Source organism: Xyrauchen texanus, chromosome 23 (genome assembly GCF_025860055.1).
Source record: "Xyrauchen texanus isolate HMW12.3.18 chromosome 23, RBS_HiC_50CHRs, whole genome shotgun sequence".
NCBI lineage: Eukaryota > Metazoa > Chordata > Actinopteri > Cypriniformes > Catostomidae > Xyrauchen > Xyrauchen texanus.
The window spans coordinates 31,614,760-31,630,730 of record NC_068298.1 but is presented as its reverse complement, the minus strand read 5'-3'; the positions used below and the strand labels follow the sequence as shown (position 1 = coordinate 31,630,730).

General features: G+C 41.7%; 1 protein-coding gene across 2 annotated transcripts in view; it reads left to right on the top strand.

Moving 5' to 3' along the window:
• Positions 1 to 15,971, top strand: part of LOC127663072 (A disintegrin and metalloproteinase with thrombospondin motifs 2-like) — a 269,588-nt gene that overhangs the window by 63,413 nt on the left and 190,204 nt on the right. The gene's annotated exons all lie outside the window — the stretch shown is intronic.

Genomic DNA, 15,971 nt, shown 5'->3' with positions numbered 1-15,971 from the left:
ACATGCTTATTTGAACGCACAACTAATCAAATTAAAATCGTGATATGTCCTAGTGTGATTATTAAACCACGAAATGCTGCAATCTTAGTCTGTATGAGCTACATGAGCTTTAAATGAATTTGTGAAGCAAACCGCTGATACACTGACTCCACAGACTGTGAGAATCATTCATGTTGTATGAGAGATGACAGAGCAGAGCACTAACCCACTCTGAAGTTTTATTTTTATATATTTTATATAATTTAATCACAGCATTTGCACTTTAACTGTCACACTGGGCCATGCAGTGAACTGTTTCTCCGTAATTTCCGTAAAATAAATACACTTTTCATGATTCATAATTAAAGTTAAATGCCTGAAATTGAAGAAACTCCAACAGAAAAATAATAACTTTATAGTAAAATATAATCTTCACTGTATAAATAATAATAATATTGATTATAATAATAAATAATGATTAATTAATAACGATTTTTTATAATAATACAATTAAGCAATATATCACAAGAAAGAGTGCGTTTGTACTGAATAAAAGTTTGTTAAAAAATGCAATGGTATGTTGATATGTAATTGCTCTTTCCCCTTCTGTCGCTCACTTCGACGTTGTGTCGAAGAAGCAACACTAGGCGTCTCTATTGAGAGCCTCGCGCATCTTTGAAATTGAGAAAAGGCCAATGAGAAATTGGCAGACAGAATTTGCATGTTCCTCCCCCGGACATATGGGTATAAAGGGAGGGAAATTTGCATCTGTCCATTCAGATTTTTTCTTCGGAGCCGAGCGGTTGTGTGATCAGTGAGCTGCATTCACTGACTGTTCCACTAATCTCTACAGACCGTATGCTGTTGGATCTATGGCGCATATCAGCGGCTTTCTCCTTCTCTGCACAACAGTGCATCTTTGCCCCTGGGCGCTTCTAAAAGAGAATATTTTCCCTAAAAGAGTTTATTTTCTCTAAAAGAGCAATACACAGCGTCACTTTCTTTATAAAGATGCCCTTCTGCCCCTTTGTAGTTCCTGGAAGTGGTCGAGTTCTTTCTGCTCCTGATGGTCACAGACGCTGCCTCATGTTTCTGGGCAGCGATCGCACCGAGGTAGCATTTGTGGATGGTTCGTGTTCTCACCGATGAGTGAGGACCTTACCATGGCAACGTAGCGGTCGCGGCTTTCCTTCTTAAAGAGGAACGCCACTCCAGCCGCGCCCCCCCCCCACCTTCGCTCACATGGGATTGAGGATGACCCAGATGGCGATGGAGGCGATTTGGGGATTACAGCGGGCTTGGTTTCACCGGGTAGATCCCCACGAACCACCCGCTCCCCGGCACGCTCATTCCTCGCCTCACGACTAATCTACTTACCCCCTCGAGCCCCCCGAGATGGCTGACAAGTTCAACGCTGCAGATGGCCATGGGGTAGGACTGGAATCCTCCTACACGGTGCTCCCCTCAAATGGCCTGTAGGATGACATCATCACTGACCTCCAAAGCCCACAGCGCCGCTAGACAGGCCACCTCCGCCCTGCATGCCATGGCCCTCCTGCAAGTTCACCAGGCCAAGACACTCAAAGATCTGCACTTGGGTAGTCCTGACCCCAACGTGTTTCAGGAACTGCATTCAGCAACCGACCTGGCCCTCAGGGCCATGAAGGTCACAGTGCAGACACTCAAGCAGGCGATGGCCACCCTTGTGGTCCAGGAACGTCATCTTTGGCTGAACCCGGTCGAGATGCAGGGCGTGGACCAAGCAAACTTTCTCAACACCAGTGTCTCCCAGTTCGGTCTCTTTGGCGACACCATGGAGGACTTCACCCAGCAGTTCTCAGCGGTGAAGAAACAGCCGGACAGACCTCCCGCCTCCCGACCCACACCTGCTGCCCCCTGGCCGGCCGGTTCTGAGGAGTCCAGAGGACGCCCACATGGGACCTCCTCTTCAGTCACTAACCTGCCCCCTGCTGGGTGTGTGGAGCAAGGTAAGTGCATCGAGTCTTCTCTCAGCATCAGAGCCTCAGGACGCGCTTTTGCCTCCCAACGCCACACTACTCACTCCGCCCCACTGCGAAGCCTCGCCAGGTATGTTGAAAATGATCGTCCCCTTAGTGCCCCTCACACGGAGCTTGGACTCGTGGCTTTCACTTCCCAACCAGTTGTGCTGGTTGCCAAGGACCATCTGACTTGGCTACGTGATTCTGTTCACCAGTCCCCCACCCACTTTCGGCGATGTCTGCTTTACCTCGGTCGTGATCCTTTTACTCAAAGAGGCGATAGAGCCTGTCCTTCCAGCCGAGATGAAGAAGGGTTTCTACAGCCCTTACTTCATCGTACCCAAGAAAGGCGGCAGCTTACGACCGATCTTGGACTTTCAAGTTTTCACAAACTCCCGTTCAAAATGCTCATGCAAAGACACATTCTAACTTGTGTCCAGCATCAAGATTGGTTCACAGAGGTAGACCTGAAGGACTCAACTTCCACGTCTCTATCTTGCTTCGACACCAACCCTTTTTATGGTTTGTGTTCGACAGCCAGGCGTATCAGTACAAGGTCCTCTCCTTCGGCATGTCCATGTCCCCTCACGTCTTCATGAAGGTCGCTTGCCCCGCTAAGGGAAGTGGGCATCCGCATACTCAACTACATCGATGACTTGCTCATCCTGGCCCATTCTCGAGAGCTACTGTGCGCCCACAGGGACCAGGTGCTCAGGAACCTCAGCCGTCTAGGGCTTCAGGTCAGCTGGGTAAAGAGCAAGCTCGCCATGGTTCAGAGTATCTCTTTTCTCGGCATGGAGTTAGACTCAGTCTCAATTTCAGCACGCCTCACCAACAAGCGTGTGCAGTCAGAGCTGAAATACCTCACCTTGTTCAAGCCAGGTACAGCGATTCCTCTAAAACAATTCCAGAGGCTCCTGGGGCATATGGCATCCTCTGCGGCGGTCACGACACTCTGGTTGATGCATATGAGACCGCTTCAGCACTGGCTTCAGACTCGAGTCCCGAGTTGGGCATGGCGCTGCGGCATGCACTGTGTGTTCATCATCCCCGCCTGCGGCCAGACTTTCAACCCCTGTACAGACCTCAGTTTTCAGCAGACAGTAGTACCCCTATGGCAGGTAATCCGACGTGTATTGATCACCACAGACACCTCCAAACAGGGTTTGGGCACTGTGTGCAACAGGCATGCAGCTGCTGACTCCTGGAAAGGGTCCCCGCTATGTTGGCACATCAACTGCCTAGAGTTGCTGGCTGTATTCCTTGCCCTGCGGAGGTTTCTCCTGCTAATTCGGGGTAAGCACGTCTTGATACGCTCAGACAGCACCGCGACGGTAGTGTACAGCATACATACCCAACTCGCCTGCCATATCCTCCTTTGGAGCCAGCACTGACTTAGGTTGCTGCGCGCCACTCACATCCCGGGCAACCTCAACACAGCATCGGACACGCTGTTGCGGCAAGGTATGCTCAGTGGAGAGTGGAGGCTCCACCGCCAGGCGGTCCGGCTGATTTGGGAACGGTTCGGCAAAGCACAGATAGACCTGTTCACTTCCCAGGAGACCTCCCATTACCCGCTCTGGTACTCCCTAATGGAGGCCCCCTCGAGACAGATACGCTGGCACTCAGCTGGCACTCAGCTGGCCCCGTGGGCTGCGAAAGTATGCATTTCCCCCAGTTAGCCTTCTTGCATGGGTGCTGTGCAAGGTCAGGGAGCACGAGGAACAAGTCACTCTGGTTGCCCCCTACTTGCCCACACAGACTTAGTTCTCAGATCTCGTGCTCCTCACGATAGCCCCTCCCTGTTGAATTCCCCTGAGGAACCTTCTTTCTTTTCGGCACCTAAAGTGACTTTTGTTTGCAAATTGGTGTTCTTTCCGGTTCGAAGACCCACAGAGGTTTGCAGTAGGGTCAGTGTTCTCATTTCTGCAGGAGAGGTTGGAGGGGAGGCTGTCCCCCTCCACCTTGAAGATATATGTAGCCGCTATCATGGCCCACCACGACGCAGTCCTTGGGTAAGCATGACTTGATTATCAGGTTCCTTAGAAGCCTCCAGAGGTTAAACTCTCCTCGGCCAAGCCTGTTCCGCTCCTGGGATCTCTCAGTGGTCCTCTCGGGCCTTCAGAGACCCCCCTTTGAGCCGCTAGATTCACCCGAGCTCAAAGCCCTCTCCTTGAAGACGGCCCTCCTGATTGCGCTCGCTTCCATCAAGAGAGTTAAGGACCTGCAAGCATTCTCTGTCAGCGAGACCTACCTGGAATTCGGTCCGACAGACACTCATGTCCTCCTAAGACCGCGACCAGGCTACATGTCCAAGGTTCCTACGACCCCCTTCAGGGACCAAATTGTGAACCTGCAAGCGTTACCCCCGGAGTAGGTAGACCCAGCCTTTTCATTGTGTCTGGTGCATGCTTTGTGTACTTATGTGGACCGCACACAGAGCTTTAGATGTTCTTAGCCAGCTCTTTGTCTGCTTTGGTGGAAAGCGGAAAGGGAACGCTCTCTTCAAACAGAGGCTTTCCCACTGGATTGTTGATGCCATTGCATTGGCCTATCACACCCAGGCCGTGCCCGCCCCCTTGCGGGTTCGGGCACACTCGACGAGAAGAGTGGCATCTTCATGGGCACTGGACAATGGCAACTCCCTAGCAGACATATGCAGAGCATTGGGCTGGGAAACACCCAATACCGTTATGATATTTTACAATCTTTTATTGTCCCGTGTTTTCTCAGGTCCGAGCTGGTAGAACTCGGTAACGTGGAACATCTGACCGGGTGTACTGCTTGCACCTAGAACCTTTCCCCTCCACTGAGGCGATCACGTGCGCTCTTATCCCAGGAGATCCCACTAACTCGGCTCCCTGGATGACTCCTCCCTAGCCCTCTTGAATTCCCTGACCAGACCCACTATGGGTACTGAAACTACTCTGTACTGGAAGAGGTGCTCCACAGGACGGGCCCCTGTGTGGATTAATCCCCCTGTGTGTTTTTTCCAGGGTACGGTCCCCCTACGGGCAGACCTGTATCTCCCTTAGGCAGTCCCCGCTGCCCCCTGGTCGCCGTGTTGTAGCAACTCCTCCCTCACAGCAGGTAGGATCTACCACCGCGCCATTCCCACATGTGGCCTGAAAACCCATGTGACATATCTTGCCAGTCTTTTCCTCCCCACCGCTTTTTTCAGTGGTATCGAAATTGGTATTGAGAATCGTGAAATTTCAGTAGTATTGGTACCGACTACTGAAATATTGGTACCGTGACAACACTAGTATTGGGGAGTAATTGACTAAAAGTATTAATAATACTAACTATTTTTTTCAGTTGCATGATTTCAAAATATTATATTTTTTTCAGTAACAAGCTATTTTGTCCAATAAGTAGTGGTGTAGCATAACAAAATGCTACATCACTGCCTTTTATTTTGCATTGTATAGCAGTAATCAAACACAAACAGACACAAAAGACGTCATGACACTGAATGCTTAAGCCAGCCTAGTTTAAACTTTAATAACCCTTTGTTAACAATCAACAAATTAGAAAAATCATGATAACTCTCAAAAAGCACTTACCACCAATCATTATTTGAAGTATAAATCAGCCTTTCTTTCCTCTTCAGTAAATTTGTCATAACATCTATCTCTCACGCTTTTCACTCTTTAGTAGTGATTCATGATTCGGCATTGAAAATAATGTGGCCTAATTAATGATTGCATGTGTATCTCCTGGCCTGCTAGAAAGCCTCAGCAATGACATCTCTTAAAGACTACACCCACCAAGTACAACTAAAACAATTTGACTGACTGAAAAATCTGGCAATTTGACATTAGGGGTGCTTCTCATTTCTTAGATTGTGGATCCTCATTTAATTTCTCCTCCGTCCTCAAGCTTGTGACCCAGAAACCTATAAAAGTTCACAATTACTAAGGATTTATCAATTCTCTAAATGGACGGAGGGTAGAGGAAGCTTTCAAAGGATGCTTGAGTGACTTAAACTCATGCTTTATTTTTTAATGCAAAGTAATACATTCTGGTTGGGTAAACTTGTTCACAGTTTGAACACTGACAAAGTCTCAAAATTGTAAGCTTTAAAAATTCTATAATAAAATATATATTATATATTATATAATCCTGTAATTATCTAAAAAGCATTGTCCCCTTAAATAGCTTCAATGTAGTTAGCTACTTTTCATTAGGAGCTTGTAGTGTAGGAAACTACTTTGTAATAGAGTAGGTTAACTGTAACTCAACTGCTTTACATGATGAGTTGCTGGTAAAGTACTGTTTCAAAGTAGCTTCCCCAACACTGCTAAAAAAAAAAACGGACATCCTAATTCTTGCTCTTTGAGAGTTCCTGACAAACCGAGAAGAGTCATTGACTCTTGAAAAATAATTTATTTTAAATGCTTTTCCCCTCAATTATCTCAGTGGAAATGTGACATTCATAGCTTTTCTCTATGCTGCTGCTCTCTATTTAGCTGGATCAAACCATCACCCTCAAGCACCCTCTCAAATTCTCAAAACATCCACCTCATTCTCTCTTTTTCTCCCTCTTCCTGTCACCTCCTGCCTTCAAGTCCTTCTGGGAAGTTTCTTCTTCATATATTCAGATATCATTACTTGGTTGTGATATGTGTTCTAATGATTTTAGTCTAAAGCTCTGTTCCATTCAACTTGTGCACCACTTAAAGTTGGACTTCCAACTTTGAAACTCAGACTCAGAAATCCACAAATTGCAGAATTACACAGATCACAGTACAGATGAGTTCTAAACTTTCCAAACAGCTTCAGGTGATGTAAATCGCAAAGAATGAGGGAATTATAATTAAAAAATACTAAGTAAGTAAATACAGAAGCACTCTCATTGTGGAATAAGTGGAGCTGACGCTCTGCTGAAGCAAAACTTGCGAGTCGAGCGTCTTTAAACGAAATACCCAGAAGTTACATCTTTAATGCAGTTATATTTAATGCATTATAGCTTTATTAAAGTTAAAATAATATGGAAGCAGATCATGTAAATAACTACCAACTCCAAAACTGGCATTTCTCTGTGTGGTCAGCTCCTCTTCTATGAGTTGCACGAATGTCCTGATCTAAGGGGAGAGATTGAAACTGCACCCGGCTGATGCACGCTCTGTCACGGGTACTCTCGTCCCTCAAGCTTACACGCTTAATGCAGCTAGATTATAACGTTTTGGCTCACGACTTATTGAATCATAAAATGTCACTGTGCATTTCTTATCGTGAAGAAAATTGGCAATACACAGCTTTATTAATAATAGTTTGTTTTTCAGTGAGTTAAAGATGGATTGAAATGAACAGAGAGAAGAGAGAGATAGTCTTTACCCCATCATACACTGCAACAAAATAGGTTTATGATTTGTTTTTCTTTTGGCTTGTTTTCCAATATTAATATCTAATACTCCTTTAAAACAATGCACATTGTCATTAGCAGCTTTACTGCAGAAGAAAAAATTGTTATCGAGAATGTTGAATATAATATAAAAAATACAAATATTTTTAAATATCTAAAAGTCCTTTAAAAAAAAAAAAATGCATTCACATGTGAAGCAGCATATAAGATATTTATACTTGCTTTTAGAGAATTGATCTTGAATAAGTATATTTTGTCTTTACTGCTCTCACAGTGAAAGTGAAAAAATACACTTATATACAAAATACACTTATATTCAAGATAGACAACTTCCACAATAACTTCTCATTATGATCAATTTCAGTTAAATTTATACACAATTTATAATGGTTTCCTACTGCTATATATGGGCATTTTAGTGGTGTTCATGTGCTCTCATCACATAAATATTATAATTCCAACATTACTTGAAGGCAGCCCCTCTCTCCCTATGTCTCTTTATCTGTCTCTCTCAACCCCTATTTATTCACTCCTTGTCACCCTCTCATGCAGTTAAGCCCTGAGATGACATCAATTACTTCACACTGGAGCACATAACTTTATCCATTCTCACAAAACACTGACACATACTCTCATAATGTCCCAGTTCTGTACATTTATTTCATTCTTGTGCAATTATCTCTCAAAATAAGGGACTGATTTCACAGAGGGTAATGTCTGAAAAGGGTTATTTCAAGTTTGTTCTTTGAAGTGACTCAAGCTTGTAATTGTTCACAGTCAGTGTAATTAAAACACCCATTTTCTGACACGATAGTTATTTGAGTTGCACAAAAAGCTACAGTATTAAGTGTTTAGCTATCATGTGTTAATTTTTTCACATCCTTGTTTATGCATATCAGTTATACTTTCATTGTACAATATATATATATATATATATGTTTCAATCCTCTTGCGTAGTTTCACTTTCTCTGGTGGACATTTTGATGCCTTCGTTATGATTTGTTTTTCTTTTGGCTTGTTTTCCAATATTAATATCTAAAACTCCTTTAAAACAATGCACATTGTCATTAGCAGCTTTACTGCAGAAGAAAAAATTGTTATCGAGAATGTTGAAATATAATATTAAAAATACAAATATTTTTAAATATCTAAAATTCCTTTAAAAAAATGCATTCACATGTGAAGCAGCATATAAGATATTTATACTTGCTTTTAGAGAATTGATCTGGAATAAGTATATTTTGACATCGGTTCGATCTCTCTCGCACAGATTTTTTTTTCTGCAGACATGCTGGGTCTTGCTCGTGCTGGGCCAAACTCTCCCTCACCGTTCACTTTTGTCAAGTACCCCTCCTCCTCAGCAAGGTGCTCTAAAATGCGGCAGATTGTGACTATCATCACTTCCAACTAAAAACTCGCCTGATAGTAAAAACTCCCACCTCAACCACTGATTGACAGATGTTTAATTAAGGCATCGGAAATGCAAGTGCAAAGTGATTTGCGATTCCACTTGAATTTTGACAGGCTCTATACGGGACGCATGTAAATGAAAATGAAAATAAAAATGGTAATTCACAATTCACAATTTAATTTGATTTGTCACATTTTATGCATACACAAATAGAAAATGCAATGGCAAATACAATTTGCAATTTGTTTTGAAAATTGTCTGGAAAATACTTCCATAATTTCAACCTGCTGATATCAATACCCAAATTAAATGTCATACTCTTTAACATCCCTTTCATTGCCACGATTGGGAAACAATAGCTATGTTCCAAAACCGAGTGAGCTGCCTTGCCATCTATTGTCTACATAGGCAGCTGCCTTGTAAAGCGAGCATTTACACTGAAATGGCACCTCATAAGTGACTGATTTTGTCTAAACAGGCAGCAACTCTGCTCAACACATTTCACTTTTCACACAAAAATGTATTCCAATTGAGTTTGCCATTAGCATATTGCTAAGCTAATGGTATGATACGCTAATAAGAATAAAAATATAGTACATGCAAATATTTGTTCAAAGTACATTTATGATCAGACTGAACCACTTTTATCCAAAATTTTCAGTATAGAATTTATTATAAATACAGTCTAGTCTCACAGAACGAATGTTACATTAACTACATTTTTGTAAACTGACTTTTACATGCCGCATTCAATGTTTTGCTGCAGTAATTCTACGTTACAGCAAGTGTGCGTTTTATTCACTTTTACACAAATCACGAGTACAAAGGCTGATTATGACTTTATAAACTCTGTTGCACAAAATCACTTCTTTATATTACTCACCAGAGTATTTTTTAATCACTCTGTCCTATTTCCACTCCGGGGTGGCCATTTCCCTCTCCTGCTCACTCCACACGCCTGGATTAGAGAAACCCTGCTCCGTGTTCGCTCCATGGAAAAATTAGCACCTAACTACCTCTCCACTGTAAAGTTATTTCAGTATGCTTTTAAATATCACAACCCTTCCATGCAGAAGATGTATTAAATGAAAAATAAATGCACAATACTAGAAGAAAAGCTAGAATATGTAACCGGCCGGTCAGCCTCACGTCTTACCGATTCCAAGCCGGTCCGTTTTGTTGCCAGCGGCGCAGGCAATAACGTCACAGCCGCACGTAAATATGTCTTTGGCGTGGAAGATCTTCACTGTGAGTGAAGATTACATAAAGTTCGAAATGTGGAATAATTAAACTGCGGGGGAACAATAACTTTCGGAACAACAAACCTAATTAGACATTTAAAACACCATCACCCAGCTGAAAATGCCCATTTTAAAAAAGAAACTAAAAAGTGAAAGCGGCTAAAGCTAGCCAGAGCTCAGAGCCTGTCACAAGTCAGCAGCGTCTCCTATCATTCCTTGGAATGAGCAGCGAAAATACCAAAGTAATTACGAGGAAAATTATGGAATTCATGGCCCTGGATGACCAGCTGTTCTCCATGGTTGAGGACAGAGGGTTCAGAAATCTGATAAATTTCCTCGATATAGAGTGTGAGGTACTTTCCGACGTCGCGTTGCCGAGTTGTTTAATCTCGTGTCATGTAACACGCAGCCCGTTATCTGTCAACATTTGGGTACACAAATCCGGGAGAGGGGAAGGGGGGTGCTGGATGACAGAGGCAGGCTAAATACATCCAAATTGTGCCGTTGTGATTTTAACGAAATTTTTCCCACCGTGTCCGATATTAAAATCAGTGCAACACACATTGTAAAAGGCGTGGGCATTGTTGATATGGCTTCATGTAAACATGTATATTTAGTTTTTTTAACCGGAGCACCAGCTGAGTCTTCTCCTCCCCTCTACCAGTGATGCTTGATTTAACATCCCGCGTCTACTGCCTGCGCAGATATCAACAGCACAAATGGGTTGTAGGTTGCCAGATTGAGGTCATACATGATTTGTAATTTGTACGATGTGTCGATTGTGTGAGTTGGATGCGTTTCATTCAAGATCTGGCAACTGGACCACCATGGAATAATATATTGATGTGATTATTCATATGACGTGGTTTGGGCCATACAAATTACGGGACTTTTTTTGGGAGAAATAACAAAACGGGAGACTCCCGGGAAAAACGGGAGGGTTGACAGGTATGCAAGCCGTTCCCGAAGCAGTGCTCAGTTTTACAACTGATATTTGGACATCTAACGTAAGTTGAGCGTATTGGACACTTTATATATATATATATTTTTTGCCACCAGACAGAAATCTGTCTTATAGTTTGGAGCGTTTGGGGGGGGGCTATTGTTCGCGTGGCCAGTCTAGCTGTAGTGAGTAATTTCTCAGCCGCTTTATTATTATGCGTGAAATGTACAGAGGTTCAGCGCGCCCCTCGTGAAACAAAGAGGCACCGAGGCGCGCTTCAGCTTACGAGAAGGATCAGCTGGATCTGGGGAGAGAGCGAGCGATAGGGATGGACCCGTCTCTCGCTCCTCAGCCAGATATATGTGAGAGCCCCACGATGAAAGAGTGGGCGCTGACTCCCGGAAGTAAGCGAGGCGAGCGCAAAGCATTTCGCCCAAAAGTAGGTCGCAATGCGCGGACTCGCCCTGCCCCAACGCGAGAGCAGCATGTTCTTCCCCCAAACAAACAAAACAAAATTGATGCGTGTCCCTGACAGTCATAGAACGTTGACAGGGAAACACGCATCTTTTGCTTTGCTTATCCGACATTTTTCCACCTTTTTCTTTTCTATTTTATATATATATATATATATATATAGAAAGAGGGAAAGGAGAAAAGGTTCACTGCACGCTGCCTAACAAATTCTAAATCCTAGCAGAGGAAAGAAAGTGTCCGACAGGCTTGTGAGACACACAGCACAGTATGCTCTGAAGAAAACGGATCTGATGACACGCTGGTGACACGTCCATTTATAGCCATACATGTCAAGTCTGCCAGGCTGTTTATAAGACATCTTTTCAAATGCCGCCACCCTGCCCAATTCGTTGAACCATTCTTGAAATGAGGGAGCTCCTTTTGACTTCCATCCCCTAAGAATAATCGGTCTGCCAATCATTACATGCCAATCAGTTTTTTATATACAGTATTTGTCACCTACTATAAGAACTACCCCATCACCTAATATATATAGTCTAGGACAGAATTACATTTGAGTATTTAGTGCCTCACAGATACAATTCTGGGCTAAAACCCAGAATTCTTGAATCTTAGCGCAGAACCACAGAGCATGGGCCATATCTCCATCCTCCCAACTGACATCGGCAGCAGGTAGGTGTGTCTTCAAACAATCTAGAGGGAGTCCAGTAGAAATTATATAAAATCTTAAACTGAATGAGGCATAACCTTGCATCCCTAGATATAGTTCTACATTTTTTACAATTATTTCCCACTCCCCATCCTCCAATACCAAGTTCAAATCTCTTTCTCATAACCTCTTAAGAGCTGGTAAGGCCCCGTAACCCAGACTCTGAATCAACGAGGAATAATATACTGACATTTCATGACCCTTTCCAGAAACTGTGAGCACCATATAAAGAGTGTCATCAGCCTTAGGGGGCTGTGTACTACCACCAAAAATAGTACAAAGTAAATAGAGCAGCTAAAGTTACCTGAAAAAAATTGCTGCTTTATATTTTCAAATGATCTCAAAGCTCCATTTTCATAAAGGTCACCAAGTGTAGTAACAACCCTCTCCATCCATTCTTTCCAGCAAAAGGGGTACTTGTTAATACATAATTTGGGGTTCAGCCACATACTTGATGAAACATTTAGGTATCACAATTGAACATGTGAGAAACCTTTGTCCACACTGAATGTAAATGTGAAATAATAGGATGCATTTTTGCTTCTCTAGACAATTTAATAGAAGGACTTTGCAGTGGGGAAATTGGGGAAAGGACCACTTGTTCAAGGTTGTTCCACGGAGGGGCTCTCTCTATAATAAAACAAAATTTGGGGGAGACTTAAACCTCCTTTATCAACTGGTCTATGTAACTTAATGAAATGCAACTGGGGTTGTTTACCATTCTAAATAAAAGACTAAGATATTTGATCAAATTGTTTAAAATACGATTTTTAAATTAAATTAAATTAAATTAAAATTTGCGTTTTTACTAAAAAATGTGTTTTTCTTAAAACGAGAAATGTATTAACAAATATTGCAAACGTTATAGTTAGATACATTGTAAAGCAACCAAAGACTGAATAAGGAAGAGAAAAAGAATTCATAGCGCTTGTCTTAATGCCGCTCCGATCAGCTGCACGTTTGTGGTGAGATTGTAGCTCAGCTTCATCCATCATGCAGGTATACTCTGGCTTAAGACCATAACTGGCCTCGGCGTGCACATGTTGATGAACTTTTTACCCATAAAAAAGCGTTAGTTATGTGACAGTTATGGGTGCTTCATTTAAAATCATGATGAGGCTATATATGGGAGAATCAAACATCCGCCGATCCTTTTGCCACGATGATTCAGATAGATCGCTAATAATTTGGTTACCTTGTATTCTAATAAAGAACATGCAATTTGAATACTGTTGGAGTACATTTCAAAGTTGAAAAAATCGAATTGTGAATCGGAAATCGTCCATAAGTTTGATAAAAATCGAGATTTCCTTTTTTTTGCCATATCAGCCAGCCCTATTTGGGGATACAATTCATTTTTATAACATTGAACATAGACAAATGTAGTGAAGTTCACCTATCAACATCACATGAGAACCTTTTCATTAATGGGTCAAAATTAACTCCATTAACCATTGAAAGGCACCAGGTTTGAAAGCCGTGGCAGGGCAATATGCTATCAAAGCAAGAGCTTCCGATTTAGACCAGTTCATCCATTATCCTGAAAATTTGGAGAAAGAATTAAGAATTGTATGGTGGGTAGGCATAGATCTTCTATGGTTGGAGACAAATAATACATATCATCTGCATAGAGTCATGGAAACCCCATGTCAGACACATAAAATCAAAAATCTCCAAAAGCCTCTCAATTATAAATAAAGCAAAACTATACCTTGATGAGAATGCACTCCGTACTTTATACTGCACCCTGGTACTACCATACCTTATGTTTTGTGTTGAAGTGTGGGGAAATAATTACCAGAACACAATAAATCCTCTGATCATATTACAGAAAAGAGCTGTGAGGATCATTCATAAGGTTGGTTTTCTAGAACATACTCGTAATCTGTTTACGCAGTCAAAGTTGTTAAAATTTGATGATCTTGTAAAATACATCAATGGTCCTATATAAAGCATTTAACAACTTATTACCGCCTAACTTACAACGTTTTTTTCAAATTCCAGTGCGAGCTCATAACTTGAGAGGTTTTGGATATTTTTCATTACCAAGAGCCCAAACCACTCGTAAACATTATTGTGTGTCTGTATGCGGAGTGAAACTCTGGAACAAACTGGACTTACAACAAAAGCAATGTAAAACTATTCATCAATTTAAACTGTTATATAAACATCGGGTCTGGTTAAAATACAGAGATGAGGATTTTTAATTTACATTGCTGTTGTACTCTGTCTTATAGTGTTAACATGTGCTCAATGTTTCCTAACCATCGTTGGCATATTGTCCATTACCATTGTTGGCATTGGTAATTCTTCTTAATTGTTGGTACTGTTGTTATAATAAATACTTGTTACTTGTGGTAACGCCACCATGATACAACATTTGTAAACAATCCGAGAGCAAAGTAAAATGAAGCTCAATGTATTAATTATTAAATGGGGAACTGGGGTGGGATTAAATAAGTTGTCTTCTTCCCACTCCCTTTCAGGCAGATTTCGATCGTCATAGTTTAATACTGTATGTTTGTTTTACACTGTATGACTTAACAATATTTGTTGCCTTGTACTTCTGTGCCATTGCCTGAAATAAATGAAAAATGAAATGAAAAATGAATAAAGAGTAGAAGTATATACACATCACATTTGCTGCAACAACACCAGGAAAATCACTTTTTTTTTCTTATTTTGCTGCTAACGGTTCCAGGGCAAGACAGAACAATACATGGGAGAGAGGAGAGCCTTGCCAGGTTCCCCTACCAAGAGAAAAATAATCTGAAATTAATCCATTAGTTTGCACTGCTGCTAATGGTGGTTTATAAAATAACTTATTCCATCCAAAAACATTTTCCCAAATCTTAAAAAGATAGTCCCATTCCACCCTATGAAACACCTTCTCAGCGTCAAGTGAGATGGCAGCAATTGGGGTGAAATAATTCGCTACTAACCACTTAATAACGTTTAGACATTTATAAAACGTCTAATATTATCAATATTAACTAATATTATTAATGTCTTAGTTAAGAGAGTTTTTTGATCGTTTGTCAATTTATGAAGTTCTAACGGCTCTAAGAAATAGCTTATATCCTTGTTGGTAGACAAGGATGTGAAACTATAAAGATCAAAATAGAAATCTTTATAGGCCTTATTAATATCTGTGGCAGAAGTAAATATCTTGCCCCAGAAGACTTCAGTGAAGGAATGGTGGAAGAAAGCTCTCTCTGTTTTATATATCAGGCAAGAGTTTCCCTGCCTCGTCACCCGACTCAAAGTATGTCTGTCTTGCCCTGAATAACCAAAACTCTACATTGTGTGATAATATAGTGTTGTACCTATATTTTAGCTGAGTCAGCTCTCTAAGACCATTGGATGACATTCAGCAATTCAGCTCTGTTTCAGCACTTTTAATACTCTTTTCCAATTCCATGAATTCCTGTGCTTTGATCTTCTTAATGAGTGAGGCATATTGTAAAATCTGCCCCATAAGGACCACCTTAATGGCCTCCCATGTCACGCCCACAGAGGACATTTAGTACCAATTGGTTTCTATATAAACATTGACTTCTGTCTTTAACATTTGCTGAAATTCAGGGTCTTGTAGAAGGGATGTATTAAAGCACCATCTACTCTATATGCGGCAACATCGCTAAACACACCAAAGCATGATCTGAAACTAAAATGTTCCCAATTGTGCAATTAGTTTCAGAAGATGTGAGTGACTGGAGGAAGGACCGGATCTATTAACAGACTGAAGTCTCCACCCAAATCCATATCAGGAAGGATCCTAACTGCTTGTAACTTTTCATTAAGATCTATAAAAAAGTTCTGATCATCAGTATTGGGTGCATAAAT